This window comes from Pezoporus wallicus, unplaced genomic scaffold (assembly GCF_028554395.1).
Source record: "Pezoporus wallicus isolate ANWC-B61680 ecotype Strahan unplaced genomic scaffold, APGP_CSIRO_Pwel_v1 scaffold_2584, whole genome shotgun sequence".
NCBI lineage: Eukaryota > Metazoa > Chordata > Aves > Psittaciformes > Psittacidae > Pezoporus > Pezoporus wallicus.
The window spans coordinates 2,216,473-2,237,544 of NW_026642851.1; the positions used below are offsets into that span (position 1 = coordinate 2,216,473).

Consider the following 21,072-nt stretch of genomic DNA (forward strand, 5'->3'; position numbering starts at 1 on the left):
CAGATTAGGCACTTCTATGCTGTTATGCCACATAGACAATATGTCAGTGCTAATGAAAGTCTTGAAGAATTTTATCTATGAAACACAGGCACTTCTTATGTTTGTCTCTCTTTAGGGGTGACAAGGGCCCACAGCTAACTGTGTCATTAAATACAGAGATAGGAAAGTAGTTATTTTGTCATTCATAATAATAATTACGTTATTCACTGTGGCTCCACAGAAGCCAGGCTGGCTGGGCAATCACTGTACTGTGATGATAGCTGGTTGCATGTGGTAGGCTGGAACAATGAAAGCTGTAAGGCAGAAATGCTAATTGATAACGTAAATGGGAACTGCACTCAGCTCTTCCGAAAGTGAAATTAATTAGGAGCTATGAGACTTTTGGCAGAAGATGAAGATTCTTTGCAACTGAATTTTCACAAAAATCGATTCAGTTCACTGACATTCCATGGAATCACAGAATCACAGAATGGTTTGGGTTGGAAGGAACCTTTAAAGGTCATCTATTTCAATCCCCCTGCAATAAGCAGGGACATTTTCAAGTAGTTCAGGTTGCTCAGAGCCATGTCCAGCCTGACCTTCAATGTTTCCAGAGATGGGGCATCCACAACCTCTCTGGACAATCTGTTCCAGTGCTTCACCACACACATCAGAAAAACTGTCTTCCTCATATCTAGTCTAAACCTACCCTCTTTCAGACTGCCCTATCACTATAGGCCCTACTGTTGGTCCCCACCTTTCTCCTATGCCCTCTTTAAGTAACGAAAGGCTGCAGTAAGGTCTCCCCTGAGCCTTCTCTTCCCCAGCTCAAACAAGCCCATCTGTCTCAGCCTGTTTTCAATGAGAAGTGTTCCAGTCCTCAGAGCATCTTCCTAGCCTTCTTCTGGACCCTCTTCAACAGCTCCACATCCCTCCTGTGTTGGGGGCCCCAGAGCTGACCACAGTACTGCAGCTGAGGTCTCATGAGAGCAGAGTAGAGGGGCAGGATCATCTCCCTCAGTCTGCTGGTCACACTTTTTTTGATGCAGCCCAGGATATGATTGGCTTCCTGGGCTGCAAGTGCACATTGACAGGTCATGTCCAGCTTTAATTTACCTTTTAATATAGATTTGAATACTATCATTTAATTCACCATAAAAGGGTTTCTCAGTTCTAGGATAAGGTTTGTAGGATAAGACAGATACATATGGCTAAAAATAGGCAGGATATTGAGGCTCCTCTGCCCATAGCACACACCGATCCAAAGCAGCAATTTGAAATGGGGCCCCTTGCAAATGAGTGCACCAACCACTCCTGACTTGAGTAGGCTTGCTCCAATTCTTGCAGTTCCTGAAAGATCTGACTTGAGATCTAATGCAAAGGGAATTTGATCTTGTGTGCTTTAGATCCTGACTTTTTCATTAGAGGAATTTCTTGACCAGACAATATATAAGAAATGCGATATGGAAAATTTGAAAAGATTCTCTAAGGTTTTCCTGCCATCAAAGGTTCAGAATTGTGCATGATTGTGTAATATCATGAGAACGTCATTTCAGGATCACAGGTTCATTTCAGAAGACTAGATCAGGTCCTTAGGTCTTAACTATGTCTTATGAGACAGTGTTTATTTTTAACAAAAGCATTTCCAAGAACTGTTTCTTCACAACAGCTTTTTTTTCCTGCACTTTCATTCCTTCCAGTATCTGCAGTCTATCTCCAGAAAAAAACACAAAAAAAAACAGAAGTAAACCCCTCAGATTGATTGTTAAGCTCTGGTAATCAGAGATGGCAGATGACAAATTTAATTGTGTTGCAGTATTACTAGCATAGTTTTCTGTGTGCGACACCGTGTACATAGTGAAGCACACAAAGAAAGAAGGTCACTAAGCAAAATGAGACAAGAGCTAATCTTGCCCCATTGAAATTAATAGAATTGCTGCTACAGGCTAGCAGAGGTGAAGAGTCTGTCCTGATCTAAGTAAAAGGAAGTAAAAACATTTTCCCTAAGAGCACACGAGACTTCATGGAACATTTACCACCTATGTGGTGATCATACAGACCCTCTCTCAATACACTGACATGCTGTGATTTTTTTTAAGAGATGCATAAACATTTTCATTAGGGGTTAAAAAGCAAAACTAGGTGGTAGCAGAATAACATGAGTCAGAAGACAGCTAGCTTTGCAGGCATATCAGTGTGTTGATAGAGCCTGGTCATCATGACAAGTGACCTTTCTGGCAAAAGCTTTACTTGTACTTTCTGCTGCATCTTGTCTCTTGCCCTCCTTATGCATCAAAGAAACCCCAGCATTTTTATCACTGTTTGCTGATGTTATTTAAACCTGAAGTCTTTGCCCTTCCCAGTCTTTGTATGGAAGGACTGGTGTTCCCTTTCTGCCCTTGCAGTACAGCCACACACTGACTCAGCAGCGGAGCTCCCAGCCTAGTCTCTCACTGCTGGAGATCTAGCCAGTCCCACTGATGCCTGCAAGACTGGCCACTTTGCTGTGCTTGTAACTGGCCTATAACTGTACAGCCTGCTGTCCCCAACAGACAGGGCAAGACATATGTGCAAATGGTATTCATTTTCACCTGAGATCTGAACATACGTCACCTCCAAGAGCAAAGCTGTGATGCAGAAAGAAAAAGAAATCAGGTTTTTCATTCAAGGTGTTGCGCAAAATGAATTTTAAGGGAGCACTAAATCCTAGTTCCCGGAGACATACTTACCTGCATTGGTTAGTGTATAGCTACCTTTCTGTCCAAAAGCCAGCATTTATCTCATCATTCAGCAAAGAACTCATCCTATCACAGGAAGCTATTACCCTTGGTAACTCTCAGGACCATATCAGCACTCCTATAATTACATTTGCACTCATTGTTATGGAAGAAAGGAGCTATTTATTCTCAAAAAGGAGAAATACGTTTGGGCACGTCCAGTGAAAATTGAAGTTACATAATTTGTTACAATGCAGAAGTGAGACTGCCTTCAGGCACCAGTAAAACATGACCAGTAAATGTACAGTGAACATGCTGATAAGACTATCTGTCATGGTCAGGTACGCAGAAGCTGAAAAGGGAATACATACCACATTTACTTCTGTTTTATTTTACTGTAGCCAGCTAATCTTAATATTCTGTAGCATCTTTCACAAAAGCATAAATATTTCATTGAGCTTGTTAGCCAGTTTTAAACGGAAGGGTAGAGGTCTCAGTGATAACTAAGTGCCCACAAAATTTATAAAAGGGAGCAGAGGAAAGAACGCTGTGCAAATATCTGAAAATTCACTCCACCACTTCTTTAGGTTTTAACACTGTTATTCTGCTGGCCTGTCTCTTGTAACTGCAGCAGCCTGTACTCTAGAGGAAGATGCTACAGGAATACAGGGTACAACCAAGAGCCTCTGGTCAATGCTCCCACCAGATTTTACATTAAGGGACAAGCAACAGGGAGGCTTATCCAGGCTTCTGGTGCTTGGGGAGCTTGTTGTTTCCAGACACATTTCTTCTTACTTCAGAGCCCTAGAAGAAGGAAAGGGCTGAAAATGAACTTCGACAAAAAGGGTCCAGCTACTGGATGAAGAGTTCCCATAGCTGCTGGCTGTTGCCTTGCTTTCACTGTCTCACAAAGGTCCTTTGGACCACTTCAAAATGTATTTAATCAGAGATAACTATCCTATTTACCCCAAAGTACCCTTTCCTAATGACTACTTTTCATGTCCTTACAGATAATTTCCTATTTTGGTAGGATGGTCCTCTTATTAACCAGGTTTTAGTACTTTGAATATACTTGAAACATTTGGTAAACAAAACTTGCAAATAATCGGTCACTGTACAGTTACTAAAGGTCTTCTATTAAAAATATTTAAACAACTAGGAAGAGCAAAAAAGATATTTGTAAGTGTTTGCCATCTTCAGGTGAAAATAAAATGTATTTATTATTATTATTGCATCTATGAAAAGGCAGCCCTTACTAGAAACAGAAAAAAGCAAACTCCTTTAATAGTTTACAATGACAGAAAACTGTGTCATTTTTTAATTTAAATACGTATTTTGTATTATTATCCTTGCCCATTCCCTACTCTGGGCTTATTTTTCACCCTTTTCCCACCACTGTTGCACAAAATGAGCATTTTTATAATTTCTTAGGTATTTGGATATTTCTACCATTAAATGAGTAAGGAAGTGCAGCTTGCTAAGATAAACTGTCACTTGCTTGGAATCACAGATGCAAAACAAATTACATCTTTTGCAATTCATAGAACTTGAATATTTCCAGAACGCCTGAGGTTTTAGTGTTCTCCTCAAAGTTCACTGAATTTATGGAGACAGTTCTGTTCTCTTCAGACAATATCTGCAACAAATATGAAAGCTTGATGATGTTCACAAAACTGCATAAAGAACAAGGAAGAAAAATCTGATGACTGCAAAAAAAAAAGAAAAATCTGATGACTACAAAACAGCAGGTCCTAAGATAACCCTGTCATACTTTTTCTTTGTTTTCTTTAAAGGGGGGAAATATTAATTTCTGAAAGAATGAAGTGTTTCCATGGAAAGGCAGATATCATTTTTGACTATTTAAATATTGTTAGTTTGTTTTGCAAAACTAACAAACTCAGTGGGGAGAAAATCTACCTCTCCCTTACACTCTACTTTTAAGAGGAGTGATAAAAGCTTTTCTAGGGACACTGATTTAGCTTAGTGCTACAGTGAAATACTATTCCTTTATAGGAAAAAATGAAAACAACATCATAGCAGGATCAAGAGATTTTATGATGTATGGTTATGAATTATGACGGGTGAGCAAAATAAACCCCACAGAAAATAAGAGCTTGATGAAACACTTAAAAATCTAAATATTAACAAATTTGCCATAACAGATTTTGATTAGAAATCTCTTGTATTTTAAAGTGACCAATGCACCAGATTGCACTTGCACCATGACTAATACTGTTTGTTATCAACTCACAAGAATAAATGATTGATGGGCTTCTTTGACATCCCTCTGTGCAGTTACAGCTTAATTGCACTGTCAACCTACTGAAACATTTTTGGGTCCTTTTACTTCTGTCCATCTGAGCACCTCAGACGAAGCTGAGGAAAAATGGGTCACTGGGAAGAGAAGCAGAATCCTCAGTAACAAGAATTCCCTACAAAGATCTTGGGGCAGAGTCTGCAGTCCTGTCACTTGCCTCACAGACTGCTTGATATACATTAAAGCAATAAAACTCGTTTGAAGGATGGCTGTAACCAGCCACCCACAGATGAAAGAGCACAAAACCTAGGCAAAAACTGTGTATATATGTAGGTCCTTGGCATGGCATTTGTGATGCGTCTGTATGAAAAATAGACTTGCTCCTTGCATTTTAATTAAGAACCAAGGAAAGCATCATTTTTTTCTCAAGGTACTAAGAGTAGAGTCTCATTAACTATTAGGTATGGATATTGTATTCAGGCATTTTTGGTCCTTTTCCCGTTCCTGAATAGATCCGTATTTTCCCCAACCTGTAACAGGTCTCTGAACGGTATTTGCACAGAGTTCAAACCACTAGGTGGCTCTTGAACCTCAGGCACCTAGTATTCCTATGAGCATGGCACAGTTTTTCCTCAGTTTATATAAACTTTAATGAGCTGGAGGACAGCTATTGCCTAAATGAGAATACAAAGGATTTCCTACAATCCGTTTATGACTTATCAGATGAAAATCCAAAGATCATTCTTTTTTTAAAATCAGACTGTTCATGCACATTTATGCATAAATCATCTGCTTTTATGAATACTACAGAAGCACACTGAGTTTAGGGCAAGATTGTCGTAAAATTTATCTTTCTTCTGTCTAATCTGTTCTAGAGAACAACAATAAAAAAATCAGTGTGCTCAAGGAAAACCAGAAAGTAATGTTTCTTCATGCTAAGCAACCCAAATATTCTATCTAGGTGATGTGAAGGACTTTCCTAAGGATAGAATTCTTTACAATATAATTGCAAATAATAACAGTGTATAATCTGACAATTCTGTAAGGTAATTTAGGTACACTTATAAGTGGAGCTTGATCTTTACCACTGATTTTTTCATCCATTACTAAAATATAGTTAGTGAAAAAAGACCAAAAAGGAAGCTAGACAATGAATCATCACACAGAGGCAAAGATTAGAGACGGCAACCTGTGGAAATAGCACTTCTGTAATGACAGGCTGCTGAACGATAACATCATAGAAAAAAGAAACTGGTTTATTTATACTTTAGATTAAGGTAACAACTATGAGCTGTAAAATCATGGCCCCACTGCGTTTAGCAAGTAGTAAAGACTACCATCACTGTCCCAGAGTGCTTTGTAAGTGCTTAGTAAGGTCTTATGAGGTCTATGATGCTGCCAACAAATCTGGCTTGTGTGATCCTAGTTGCGTTACTTCTAAGGAGGCTTTTTCCTCATTCCCAGGCTAGTACCACTGTAAGCAATACTCTCCCTGAGCCGGAACAGCACTGCACCTTCCCATGGATTCATCCACAGAGAAGGAAGCAATATAATGTATACACAGTGAGCAGCTGCGCACCGTATGTTGCTGAACAGAGACTAGTCAGATGCAGTGAAGAGAGGATGCCCAGTTGTACCTCGGACTTGACCCACTGCGGTGAGCACATACCATGTGGTGCTCTGTGCAACTGCACCATGGGCCGGGGAAGCTTGTGAGCAGGGAAAGGGAAGGAGTCTAGTCCCAGCACCCATTCCCTTCCACCGGCCCCACAGAGTCCTGCTCAGAGGCACAGCACAGCCATCCTGGGATTTTGTGCCCAGCAGCCAGGGTACATGGAGAGATACTGTCCTGAAGGTGCTTCCCTCCCTCATCTCTCCACTACTGTTCTCTCATTATTTACTTTAGCAATTATACTGAAAGGGTTCAGTACCAATAATGGCCTAGGTATTACCTATATTTATATTACCTGTATGTAGATTACATATAATAGGTATTACAGTATGAATAACACTCTAAAGAAAATGCATGTGACACATATCCTCACTCCACAAGTAATTTGCCATTAAAAAGTTAACATAATGCAATGCATACCCTCATGCATGTAATGTCCCTGCTGGATTCTGCCACTTGCAGGGAACTATAGAGTTCTGGACTAAGATGGATATTTAGTATTGAGCTCTGAAGAGACCGCAAAAGCCCATCAGCTCTGACCCTATGACATTCCACAAGAAGAAAAATAAAAAGAAAAAGGAAAAAAAATCAGAACACTGCTAACGAAGAGCAGCTCTCAAATTAAAAGATAAATACTGATTCTCAAAATCTCACCTAAGAGGCTGTTTTAGCTTGCTCTGAACAGAGGCCTTGGTGCAAATGGAGACAAACAGGAAGGGTACTGGGAAACACCAAATTAATTGGTCTGGAGCAGGCACTAGTGAACAGATGTTATTTATTCTTTGAGGAATAATCTGACATTCAGGATTCTTGCAGTGAGAAGTAAAGTTACTGACCTGCAAGATTCAACTACTGTCCCTGAAGCTGTCCATGGAGAAGTGAGGGAATGAGCAGCAGACAGCTTGAGAGCTGCAGTCACAGCCAGAGCAAAAAGAGGCATTCGGCTTAAAATCAGATGTCATAAAAAATACAGCAAGGAGTACAACTTCAGGATAGAAAGACTTCCAAGAAAAGCCAGAAGAGAAAATCCAGTCTGGCATTAAAAGCGTTACTGCAAAATTGCTAAGGCTGAGCTGTCCGCAAGAGACACTTCATGCATTCAAGTGACGCAGTCAGTGTGAGATGTAATGTGCTATGTCACCATTTCTCACCTCTTGGGCTCTATAAGAAAGCTAGCAGGCTGATGGAGAAATAGCATCGTTTTCCACATAATGCTTAATTATTTAAGAAAGTGAAAGAAATTACCTACAGAAACACCAAGTTGGGTTTTTTTTCCCCACATGATAAAAAATGAACAAGTGGAGAAGCAGTCAGGAAAACACAGTTCTGCTACTGCTAGGAAAACCCTGTTTAGAGTTCTTATTAGTATCAATTCCAGAAGATAAGGCTATTTTCAAGTCCCTCAAGACAGAAATCCAAATCTCAGGCAATCAGGAGAATAATAGTGATAAGCTCTTTAAAAATTCCTAGCAAGAAGAGAGAAACAAGAATGCAAGGGAAAAGACTCCTTAACACATTGGCAAGGGGAGAATTGCAAAGGCTAGCAGTGAATGTGTGTTTATTTCAGAAAAACTACTGAAGGTGGAATACATGAGACTTTTTTCTCTAGAGAAACAGAATAGCAAGCAGGAGACCAATGTCAGGGCTAACAGATACGGAAAAAAAATGGAATAAATGGAAGAGAAAACCATCAGCTCTTCCCAAGGCAACCCCAGTTACCAGAACTATTCATGAGGTGAAGAATTAGATTTCCAGGACGGAGAATATACTTGTCTTGGGCTGCAATATCATCAGCACAAGCACTGACAGTGACAAATGTATACAAAAAAATGTGCTATGGGAATTTCTAAAGAGAAATCAAGGTACATTCAATTGTATGAATATGACACAATAGGAACCAAAAGGTATTTGTCACTGCAATCAAACAAACCTGATTCCAGGCTGCCAAGGCCCTTTGTGACTTCCAACTCTTTGATTAAACTAAAAAGTTATCAACTAAGACATCTGCCCTCAAAGTAATGTTTACAGAACTAAAGGTGTGGTTCTCTCCAGCAATCAGATAGTGAATGGTTGATGATCTGAGGACACATAGAACTTGATTCCTTATTTACTTTTTTTTTTAATTAAAATCTTTGCAATAAATCTGCCCACAGTTTTCCTGAACAGTTTTTCTGCCTAGCAAGCACTGACACATACAATAGAAAGTCTGAAAATATGACCTGCTTTTTGACTGAAGCATACCTTAAACCCACTGTTATCAATAACCCTCTGAAGACAAGAAGTGAGTTAGGCTAATAATCTGATGAAGCATGGCAGGTACTTCTCTTAGCTTATTCTTAAATGAATACTAAAAAAGTCTATTGCCACCATTTTTTTCAAGAGCAATCATCTGCTCATCCTTTAAGTTCTTCTGTAAGGTAACCAGAGTGGCATTGTCTTCCCATCTGTCCTCAGTGCTTAGTGGGGTTTTCTCTTTCAAAATTTAGCCCCTGATAAACAAAAATATTACTTCTTTTACATTCCATATAGGTTCTTATGCACTCATATCAATACGCCTTGACATCCTGCAGCACTTAATTCAGCCTGTATCAGGTCTTTGCCCTTTCACTCTCTTCTCAGGGGGACAATCATTCTTTTTTCTTTTTTCTTCTCAACTTATTTTTCATGTGTTTATTTTAACAGAGAAGGGAATGAATAGTCTGTAATGGTCCCAAGTTGCCTGGGAACATCATTCAATCTTAAATCAGATCAATTCTGTCAGACATTTTTCCAGCAGATGTCCTAGTACAAGCAGTTAGTGCTGATTAGTCCTATGACTGACATTACACAGAAGGTTGTGGTGTTCTGGTGTGATCTTATAATAAAACAAAGCTTTAATGTGACATACCAAGACTGACAGACAAAATAAAGACCATCATGCACCTCATCAAGTTCTATTCCAAGTTTTCTTTCTTGTCTTATCAAATGCCCAATGCTTGCATGTTTAAAACAAGCAAAACCTGTCCTCCTCATGAAAAGGAGGTGAAGTAGAAGTTCTTATCAAATACAGGTGATGAAAAACGAGCCATAGTAATACACCAAGAACAGCTGTGTAATAAACCAAGGCCTTAATAGGCAGCAAAGCAAAATAAAACTGAATTAAATAATAATAAACATATGTCAAAGCTGCCACAGATGTCACAGAGAAGGTGGAAGAGAGCATTTCATAGCTTAAACATTTCAGTCAAGAGCACAGAAGTACACTTTATAGTATGCATTTGACTATTGTCAGAGCCTTCATTCATCCTTGGTCCAAGGAACCTCCTGACATCCTACTGACGTGCTCAGACTACGACCTGCACAGACGTCTTGGAAAGCTGGCAGTGTTGCTTGCGTATAGCTCGTCGTGGCAAGCATCAGGGGGATCCAGACTGTCCCTCTCCCTCACCATCCCTCTTGCCGCAGGGCAGGTTCCCTGCTGATATCCTGTCCTTAAGACATCAGGTTTTTCAGGCATGATATAGGCTGGAAGGCACCAGCCTGAGACAGGAAGGTCAGCTGTTTCAATGACTCATTAATTAGAGCTTTAACTTCAACATAAGGACAGGCCTAACTGTACTTGGCAGCACGAATGAGGCAGTGATTCGTGGGAGTATGTGCATCTGAGCCAAAGAGCCAACAGACATCAGGGAACGGAGTACAGAGTGCAACCTCCTCACTAAATGGAAAGCTCAGCTTCACTCATCTCACAGTAGGTGCCAAAAGAGTTCAGTTGAAACACAGCCCAGTTGTGCCTAATTGTCTTACTTGGCTATAAACTGAGTTTAGCATGACTAGCTTAGATGGCAAGTGCTGTCTCTGAAGTTAAGCAAGACAAAAGCCATTGCTAGTTGCAGAGCTCAAGGATCTTGATGGCTGATCTTATGCTTAAGACAATACTCCTTGATTCAAGCCTGTGTGCCTTCCTCTTCTCTACAGCTGTGCACAGTTACATTATTTACTTGGAGGAGATCCTTATATCTACCTGAGTTCTCATAAACCTGTAAACTAACTTCCTGGGATGTATCCAAACTACTCTAGTTACCTTTCATAATAAAAATCAACCAAAGACAAAACAGGGTGGATATTCTGATCTCAGAGACTCAAGGTGAATGCTTTAACAGCTATTAGAAATGTTAAAAGCAAAACAGACAAGGAGGATCTTTCAGTTGTAAGAACAAACCCATGACTTTGCAGTTCTTCACATTGTACAAATAAAAACCCAAAAGTATCAAAGACCCTACAGGCTGATATAGTGATGACTTCCAAATATCTAAGCTGAATAAAGTATTATTCAAAAAAATTCACTCATAAATGCTTACCAGTGAATAAACTGCAATTTACCTTGCTACATTGTATAAGTGTTTCTTTGCATAAGCTTCCATTTAAGATGACCGAGAATGACATTCTGGCTATTTATTACTCCTTCCTTTTATGTATCTTGCTCTTTAACAGCCAGTGATATTTTAAGTTCACTTCACCTTTAAAGCATCGGTCTAACGCTAATATATTCCTGTCGCACTGCTGCAGTCAATACTGCAATGTATATTTTAATAAGAAAACCCATTCATTAAATACCCCACCACCCTTTAAATTATTTCTACTACTAAGCATGCTTTGCCCTTATGATTTTTATTTATAATGCTCTGCTTCCACTGCAACTTCTTGAGCAGCTTCCAGAGCCTTGTGGAAACCTGAAACAAATGTGTATTCCATATCCCTGCTGGTGGAGGACCTCTAACATTTTGTGCCATGTAATGCTCAAAGCAGAAAGTCCTGCCAGTGTTTCCTTTTCCACGTCTGGTTTCTGGAGAATTGGACAATAGTACAAACAGTATGATGGGGTAGAAATTCTTTTGCTCATTCCAAACTCAATCCATGCACCACTTTTCACCGTGATCCAATTAATTCAACTGCTTAAAATTCAGCATATATTTAAACATGATCACTGCAATGGGATGACTTTGACTATTGCCTCTATACTGCTGTATCATTCTTCACACACTTGTAAAGTCTTTTATTTTTGCAAATCTTTTCTAAGATACAAGACAATAACAGGTTTCTTATGATGGCATAAAAATCTTTAAAGAAAAGACAGTGAAAAAGAGGATTCAGTCACAAACATTTTGGTTCCTAAGTTATAAAGGAATTAAAGAAAATATGTTGCTTGTTTTAAAGATTATTCAGGAAACTCTTCTTTCCCAAAGTAACATTTTTTAACAAAATGACTTCCAAGTACTGACTTTAGCTGAGCCATAAAGCATGCAATATATTCATGAATATACCTTATCATTTCAGCAGTAGGTTATGCTTCCATAGCTAGTTTTAAAAGCAGCAGTTCCCAAAGTCATAATTCTTTTTTATTCTGCATTTATTTTGAATTGATGTCTATAAATAGGACTTGCTGCTCTGGTTCTTTATAATTATTGGAGCTGCTCCCAGACACCTGAAAACGGTAATCTATAACTCTGACTTGCTGTAGGTCTTAAAAGTATGACGATTAGTATATTTAAACTGACATATTAGTGAGATGCTGATGCTGAAAAATATTAATGTAGGCCATAATTAAAATACGTTCAAGCACAGTGGCTTTCAAATGCATAAATTTTCTTTGGTTCTAGTAGAAACGTGTGGGTTTATGGGTCATAATTACCACTAATGCTATTAGTTACAGCAGAGTAGAACAACATACTGAGAGTTGATGCAAGGTCATAAGTGACTCTATTTAAGCTGAAGAAAGCAAGGATTAAATAGCATCTCTTTGGAGAAGGAGCACAGTATGATCCCATACACTCAGACTCTGGAGTTCTACAAAAACTGCATTTTTAGTCACTTATTAGCAAATTAAAAGTCCCTATTCATACAGTAAAGCCCAGTAGAAAAGAGTAAGTGGTTTGCTATTAAAGACAATTCAGTTCAACAATCAATACTGACTAATCTTATCCATTTATTAAAAGAAGCTTTCTAAGCACATCACAGAAAGGGTGCAGCCTTTTAAAAATGAGAATGTCACGGGTTGTACTCTTATCATAACAGAAAGCAATGGTAACATCTGCTAGTCTTTATTGCTGGCTATATCCCGTTTCCCAGGAGATTTTGGAAAAGTTAAAGACATTGGCAACACCTCTACTTCTCTGTGTATGAGGAGAGGAGGAGAGCCTGGAATAAACAAGTCTGAAGTTTCAGAAGAGATAAAAAATAAGAGTTGTTCTTCATCTAAAAGGCTATTGCAATCTGTCATCACAGAATGAGACTTCCAAAAGATATATTTCAGCCTTTCAAAATGTCAGTGACCTCTCTTTCCTGGAGACTCTGCTTAAGGTTTCCCTCCATGCAGCCAAGAACACTTGCAGCCTTGGCAGTCTTGTTCAAGTCCTCTTGGGCTGCCATTTAAGACTTTCTGCTTTGGAGAAGGGTTATGTCTTGAATGCTCAGGGTTGGCTCTACACCATGTGGCAGCCTTCTTCATCAAGGCTCCCTGGGCTCCTGGGGTGAAATAAGAGGAAACATTTTAATGCTGCAAAGTATACATAATCCAATAGAAAATAATTAAATTGGAACATTTTTAACCAGCTTTAATTGCAATAAATCCCTAGCACACATCCCAGCAAGACCACCGAGCTAATTTTATTAAACCCTTTGGTATTTCTGGGTGAAATGTGCTGTGACAGAGTTATACTAATTGAACCTTGGACAAAAGGTCCTGGTACCACTACAGAAACATCCAGAAGAACATGTAATTCTTTTGTACTAGAGATGTTTTAACCAGACTATTACCTGATCTCGTCTGCTTTTATTGCTGAACCCAACCCACCTTTGAAAATAGAGAATAGTGACACATGAGACCTATTAGGAAGCCAGGTTGTCCCAAAACAAAGGGAATTCAGCCCTCCTTCTGAGCATCAGGGCCAGCATGATCAGAGGATCTGTTTGTTTCTTCACTTTCAGTCACATCCCCAGTTAGTCTTCACACCTCTCACACTTGTAGAGGCTCCATGATTTTGAGGAAATGCTAACTTGTTCACTCTTGATAATTGCTTTGATCCTGAGGAGCTTCTTTCACAGCAATCCCCTTCTCCTACAAAATGTTCAACAGTGAAACCTGAAAACATACTTTGTCATTCAGGACTCTTTTGTTGGAGGATGCATGTGTGGAGGCAGTAGAAATAGGCAAGTAGGAGCTGCTGCTGCTCTAAAAGAATAGATACGGAAAGACGAGAGAAAATTTTTACAGCATCAGATTCTGTCAGTATTGCTCCTCGCACTGTTTTCCCTTCCCTTCAGCTCAAACCAGTTGCTCTCTGCCCTTTTCACCCTACCTGAATCAGAAATACCAGGCAATCAGAAATACTTTGCTGTAAAAGGCATCTCAGGACTTCTTTGAAAGTGTCCTAGGAAACAGCAGGATAGCCCACAGGGCATGAAAACTTCCTTTTCTTGTATGGGAAACAAAGTCTCAGCAATGGTAGAAAACAGAGGAACTCATTGGCTATGGCAGAATTCCACTTGTGTTGGAGAATGGAAAGAAAACTGATAAAATAGACAGTTCAAGTAATTATTTTTAGGAAACTAAGAATCACAGCACATAAATGTGGAAATGAGACAACTGCACACCCACATGCTCTGCAGAGGTGCTCAGTACCATGGATGTCTCCTGCAGATGTTTCAAATAACGCTTCAATTAAAATAATAATTTGAATGTAGAAAGATCAGGCAAGAAGAAATGCTGCATCAAAAGGAGCGTGACCAGCAGGTTGAAGGAGGTGATCCTGCCCCTCTACTCTGCTCTTGTGAGACCTCACCTGGAGTACTGTGTGCAGTTCTGGTGTCCTCAACATAAAAAGGACATGGAACTGTTGGAACAAGTCCAGAGGAGGGCCACGAGGATGACCAGGGGACTGGAGCACCTCCCGTATGAAGATAGGCTGAGAAAGTTGGGGCTGTTCGGCCTGGAGAAGAGAAGGCTGCGTGGAGACCTCATAGCAGCCTTCCAGTATCTGAAGGGGGCCTATAGGGATGCTGGAGAGGGACTCTTCATTAGGGACTGTAGTGACAGGACAAGGGGTAACGGGTTAAAACTTAAACAGGGGAAGTTTAGATTGGATATAAGGAGGAAATTCTTTCTTGTTAGGGTGGTGAGGCACTGGAATGGGTTGCCCAGGGAGGTTGTGAATGCTCCATCCCTGGCAGTGTTCAAGGCCAGGTTGGATGAAGCCTTGGGTGATATGATTTAGCATAAGGTGTCCCTGCCCACAGCAGGGGGGTTGGAACTAGATGATCTTAAGGTCCTTTCCAACCCTAATGATTCTATGATTCTAAGGTAAATCAGCAAAACCAGGTATCAGACTAGGTTATTAGCTGTACAGAGAGAAAGAACCATTTCTTCATATTAAATTGGGTTGGTGTCCTGCTGCCAGCTTAGGGGGTCATGCAGCACTATGGAGAGATAGAAAATTAAACAGCAGATGCAATGATTGTTTTAAGCCTGGTTCTTCCAGACCTATCTGAAAACATAGAGTCTAAGAATAGCCCTCTATTGATTTTGAGTCTTTGGCTGCAGGCTTATTTAGCCTCTGGGGAAACAAAAAGATTGCATTAAATATAATTAAACAAAGTACAGCAGAGAAAATACTGCAGCAAGGTCCTGATCCAGAGCTAATGATAAACTAATTAAATTAAACCAATTAAAGTTGGAAACAATACTCATAATCTGATTATTGCATTTTAAACCTGAAAGAGGAGACTGCATTGTGCGGAAGAGACTATAGCACCAGTACTAAATGCAAGAAGATTCAAGGCAAACTCACCATCTCACCACATTACATCCAAACCAACCTACCACTTGAGAGACCACGGTACCTGCTAAACCATTTTATCTTAGATAACTTCATACACAACACCCGTATTTTCAATACTGCCACAACGCAAAATATGACAAAATAGGCCAAGATCCAATGGGAGCCTGAACACATGCAGAAAGTATACACACATAGCCATTTTACCAGTAAGAGAAGAGCTGGGTGATCTTGCACCATGTATTAGCATGGGCTACTTCTTCTCCGGACTTAACGGCATGTCAGCCTACAGCCTCGAGAATGACAAAGCTGGGATTTTCCTCATCCCCAGTGAGATGAAATTCTCTATTTAGCCACTTTCAGCTGGGACAGGCATACACTGCTGGTCAGCTGTGCACAGAACTCAGTCCACATTATTGATCTTGACTTCAAATTGCAGCTGATTTACTTGTGTTTTGTTTCAGTGCTGGTGTTTGTGAGAGGAGCAGTTGTGCTGGTTTTGGCTGGGATAGAGTTAATTTTCTCCATAGTAGCTGGCATAGAGCTATGTTTTGGACTTGTGCTGAAAACAGTGTTGATAACAGCATTGATAACACAGAGATGTTTTCGTTATTGCCGAGCAGTGCTTACACGGGGTCAAGGCCTTTTCTGCTTCTCATCCCACTCCACCACCAAGTAGGCTAGGGATTCACAAGGAGTTGGGAGGGGACACAGGCAGGACAGCTGACCCCCACTGACCCAAGGAATATTCCATATCATGAGATATCATGCTCAGTAATAAAAGCTGGGGGAAGAAGGAAGGGGAGACATTTGGAGTGATGGCATTGGTCTCCCTGAGTCACAACTACACGCGATGGAGCCCTGCTTTCCTGGGGATGCCTGAACACCTGCCTGCAATGGGAAGTGGTGGATGAATCATTTGTTTTGCTTTGCTTGTGTGCGCAGCTTTTGCTTTACCTATTCAACTGTCTTTATCTCACCCCATGAGTTTTCTCATTTTTACCTTTCCAATTCTCTTCCCCATCCTAGCAGGGGGATTGAGCAAGCAGCTGTGTGGGCCTTGCTGGGAAAACAGCAGCAAAAGTTATATTCCCAGCTGGGCCTCAGCCGAGGAAAAAGTGAGCGAAGAGCTGGTACTTGCTCTGTACAATATTGCATTCACATCTAACAAGGCGTCACCGCAGCATGTTGGCATTTGATAACAAATTTGCTGTTTAATAACAAATAAATTGCTACCGTAGCAGCTGGTATTTCAAATTTAGCCACAGAAGGATTTTTGTGATGTCATTTGCCTAGATTAATGAGGCTGTGAGATCAAACAGATGACTTGAACATGAAAACATCATCAGCCAGCTAGTGAAAAAGTCAAAATTTTACTATATAAAGGCTAGACTAACAGTCTGTCATGCTATTAACAGGAAGAAAAAATTAGAGCTACCTTCAGTTTTAACTGTGAAGTAATTGCTCTTCTCAGTTAGACTTTAAATAAAAGCTGATGTCACTAGTCATACTTTGCAAATGTCTAAGTGGGAGGTTTTGCTTGCAAGCAAGTTATCAGTAGTAGAATCCTATGTCAAGTGAAACCGAGTACTCACACCAAACCAAGTACCGGAGGAAAAAGTTTAAAAAGAAATAATCAGGAAACCAACACAGTTACTTATTGTACATTTTATCACAGTGCAAGTTTCGATATTGAACAAAACTAAACTGCAATGTGAGCAAATTCCTAAATTCAACTGTGTTCAAATTATATCAGTAGCAGATGTATCCCTGGCCAAAAAACTGGAAGACAGATTTCAGTCTGCTCCTCCTATTCTCCAGCTAATTCTTTCTTTAACAAAATGAAACAAGGACTGTTGCAAGGTAGAAGGAAGTTACACAGAGGTGGAGAAGTTTGCTTGGGATGGTTCAACTCAGTGGTCACCCAAGGAAATTAAGTAAGACTAATATTGAATATATATTTTACTATTGCTACAAAAACCATATTTTAATGCAGTATTTGTAAATATTTCTTAAAGTACTAAACTGATTTTTTTTAAATGTGCTGATGTGACATCACAAAATGGTTTTTGTTTTCTATTGAAACAGTGGCAACAGTAGCTCATTCCAAGGCTTTCCCTGCCCACACAAACCTCTTTTTTCCCCCTATGTGGTAAGCACCATCAACCTTTTCTTCTGCTGCTTAGAGGTAAGGAGTCAAGAAAATGAAACCAAGGACAGAAACAATTAATACTACAAGGCTGCAAAAAATGAAGTGCCAGTCTCCAGTATTTAAATAGTATTGGTGTGGTGCATTAAAGCTCAGTGTTTGAGAGAAAGAGGGACTCTAGTCTCCCATTAACTACTTTGTCTCACGCACTCATACATTGACAAGCAGAAAATTCAGAGAGCAGCCCTGTGGTTTCTGGTACGCCGAGATCATACTGCCTGCAAAGTGGGCTGCTGAGAAGCCAGGAACAGCCTCCCGACTTGCTCTTCCATCTCTGTACATCTCAGCGTATGGCGGTGATGCTCACATCCCAGTTGTGCACTGATTTGAGGCCTGCTCTCATGACTGAGGATTTGGTCTTGGATTGTTATAAGCAAGTGTTTTCCACTGCATGATGGCTTTTATCTGCCAGCAATGAAATAGTAACATTAAGGTTAAAAATTATCCTTAGAACATTTTGTGCTGTTAACTTCATTTAAGGCTGAATAAATTTCACTGGCAAATGAAAACATCACTTAGGAAACATTTTTAAAATAAGCCACAGTAACAAATCAAGGGCAGCATCTAAAATATGGACAAGTTCAACTCAGATATTTTTCTCCACTAAATCCATGTTATTTCTTCTTCCCAGTTTGTCACTTGTATATCTTGGCATCATAGGAAGGCAAACATTTTTGTATTGCCTAGAGTTGCACAGAATCTGGCTGAGTAAAGCAGAAGCTATACAGTTCAAAATGACAAACTCCTGCTTTCTAAGATGAATAGTATGAGACCTCTGCAGGAACATAAGCATTCATTTCTCTGAGATTTATAGTAAGCTGTCAGAAATGGTATCTCACACGCAAAGAAAACTTTCACTTACTCCAGAGTGTAATTCTGCTCCCATGTGCAAAATGACATCAAATATTCTTCAGCCTCAGGACCCCAAAACAACCTTTCCATGTACCTCCTAGAAACTGGTCATTTACCTAGGCTGATTCAAGTCACCAAGACCATTCAGATACAGAATGAAATCTGGATCAGCCTACATGCCTATGAATCCCAAGATTTTGGCTGTTTTAGCAAGTAGTTTTTCAGTCAAGCCTGTTAGAGGCTAGGCAGCATTTTCTATAAAGGGGAAAAAAAATGTAATTTAATGATTACTCAACTCATTTTGAAACATGAAGAGATGCCTAATTAGATTGTAGCTGGCAATTATATCTGTAGGCATTACATAATTAATCACTTGATGTAGCTGTTCTTTCAGATAAATACTCCTAAAAACATTCCTGAGAACATACAGATATAACTGCTTCAGTTAAACACGTACAATATGCACACCACCATGAAGTTTCTCCAGATAGCTAAAATTACAGACATTGCAAAGCATTCTTTATTCTAAGGCAGTTCACTCTGCTGGCTACACTATGAAGCACCTGGGAAGACAAAACATTGCAACAGAACCAGGTGTATGGGCCTCCCTCTCCCTGCAAATATCTGCTGGAAAGAAGCAGTTCCTGGAGTGGGAGCAGCTGTCCCCTGCTTGGAGAAGCCCATCTCTAAACACTCTGACAGACCACAGAAGCCAGTGTCCAACATTCCTTTGTACTAATTAGTTTCCCTCCACATTCAGTTTTTTAGGACAATGCAGTGGGAGGAAGAGGGCAGAGCAATTTCATACAGCTAAGGTCCTATTTTACACTTCATTGCATTGCAACACAGCTTAATGGACTGGCAACAAGCTGCAGCCAATGTTCAAATTAAAGCAGTTTTCTCTGCAAGACAGAAGAATCCCTTTTATGCAGACTCATTTCCTTCAGTTCAACTTGTACAGAAACATTGCGACTCAGGATGGATGTGGAAACATTAATACTCCAGTATAAATTCTGAATAGAAGATCTTGGATAGGTGTTTTCTAATGCTGTCTTGCTAGAAGTTATGCTGAACCATGGGAAGTGTTCTAAGAACACCAATACATGACCAGAAGGCACACTGGGTTCAGAGCTTTCTTAGAAAGCCTACGAAGAACAGATTTTATGAAGACTTACAAAAAATAACACATCAAGAAAGGTGCTAGTATCACTAAGACAAGAGAGAGTTCTACAAAGGTAAAAACCCAAGGTAGACTACTGAAGAGCCTCAGGACAGGATCTACTTGCCTTGGAGATCCTGTCCTGAACTTAATAAAAGGTCTAAGGTTAGACCCTTTATTAATTTGTAACGGTTCAAAGTGAAATGCAGTTTTCAAACTAAAGCAGACTTTCCCCTAAGGATGGAAGAGTCCATTACTCATTATAGGACAACTACGTAAGAACTCAGTTAATTCCAGTCTTTGAATGAGAGTTATGGATTTAGCCCATTATGAATGAGGAGGTTTAAAATGGTGGAAATTAGTACTGCTTATCATTAGATGCTCCTTTATTGAAGAGCAATCACCACCTCACCTGCACACTCAGCACTTTTCCCCTGTTCTGTATGTGTTATTACATATTTGAAGGCTTGTAACTCAACTTTGACGTTTGAACCTACATGTGTTGAAACGCATTAGAATTAGCAGTTTTCTTTAAATGGTTTGTTGGTTTGGGTTGTTTTTTTTTTCCACCTGAGAAAACTGCAGTATAGATCAACTTCTGATCTGTTTCATGACTAACAGCTTGCATTTTATTGTGTGCAAGAGATACACTGCATGAACCAGTATTGTCCAAAGCAACTAGGCAGTCCACAGGTAATGACAGAGCAAGATCTGTTCAAGCAAAAGATATACTGAAGTTCTCACTGCCCAGAAACATAGGTAGGCTGGAGAAGGGTATTTAATAAAGCACTAATACAATGTAGATGCAGACCTTGGAGAGCAATGCTGTTCTTAGTGAAAACAGTAGGTCCTTACAGAGTGCCTGGACTCAGCGCTTTGTAGGACGTTCACCTCTGATTCTTCCTTTTCTGTTTTCTGTAGTTCCTAACAAAACTGGAAATTAACCTCTTCAAAAAACTGCTACAGAAAACATTAAAAATGGGAACTTCATTATCTAGTTTATAAAATGCTGCTGAAAATGTAATCCTTCAAGAATCCTTCAAGGCAACTTGAATCAAATGGGCAAAAGCTGCAGGGGGCACTTAGCACCCAATGATCTGAATTAACCCTCTCCCATCAGCTGAGAGACACAGAAAAAGGCCCTAGGCAGAGGTTACACAAATATGTTCCTACACAAAAAAAGCACTTATGCATGCAAGATCCGTGATTTGGTAGATAAGAACAAGATATTACCATATATAATTATCACTTGCATGGTGAAGTGCCTATTTGTTTAGGCAGTCATCACATGCATGGAAATAATTTGCTTACATGCAGCTGAAATACTGTAATTTCTGCTTTTATTTGTGGAACATTTCAGTTATTTATTTGCTTAAATATCCATAAGGATTCTTTAAATAAACATTCATTATTT

At 39.7% G+C, this 21,072-nt stretch overlaps 1 long non-coding RNA gene across 1 annotated transcript; it reads right to left on the reverse strand.

Annotated features, from left to right (window-relative positions):
- Positions 1-11,906: 11,906 nt before the first annotated feature.
- LOC130611682 (uncharacterized) lies at positions 11,907-14,362 on the reverse strand. The gene is made up of 3 exons (XR_008975284.1): positions 13,995-14,362; positions 13,458-13,835; positions 11,907-13,129 (listed from the first exon to the last, which is right to left on the reverse strand). It is a non-coding gene; the product is annotated as an uncharacterized LOC130611682 (long non-coding RNA).
- Positions 14,363-21,072: the final 6,710 nt, after the last annotated feature.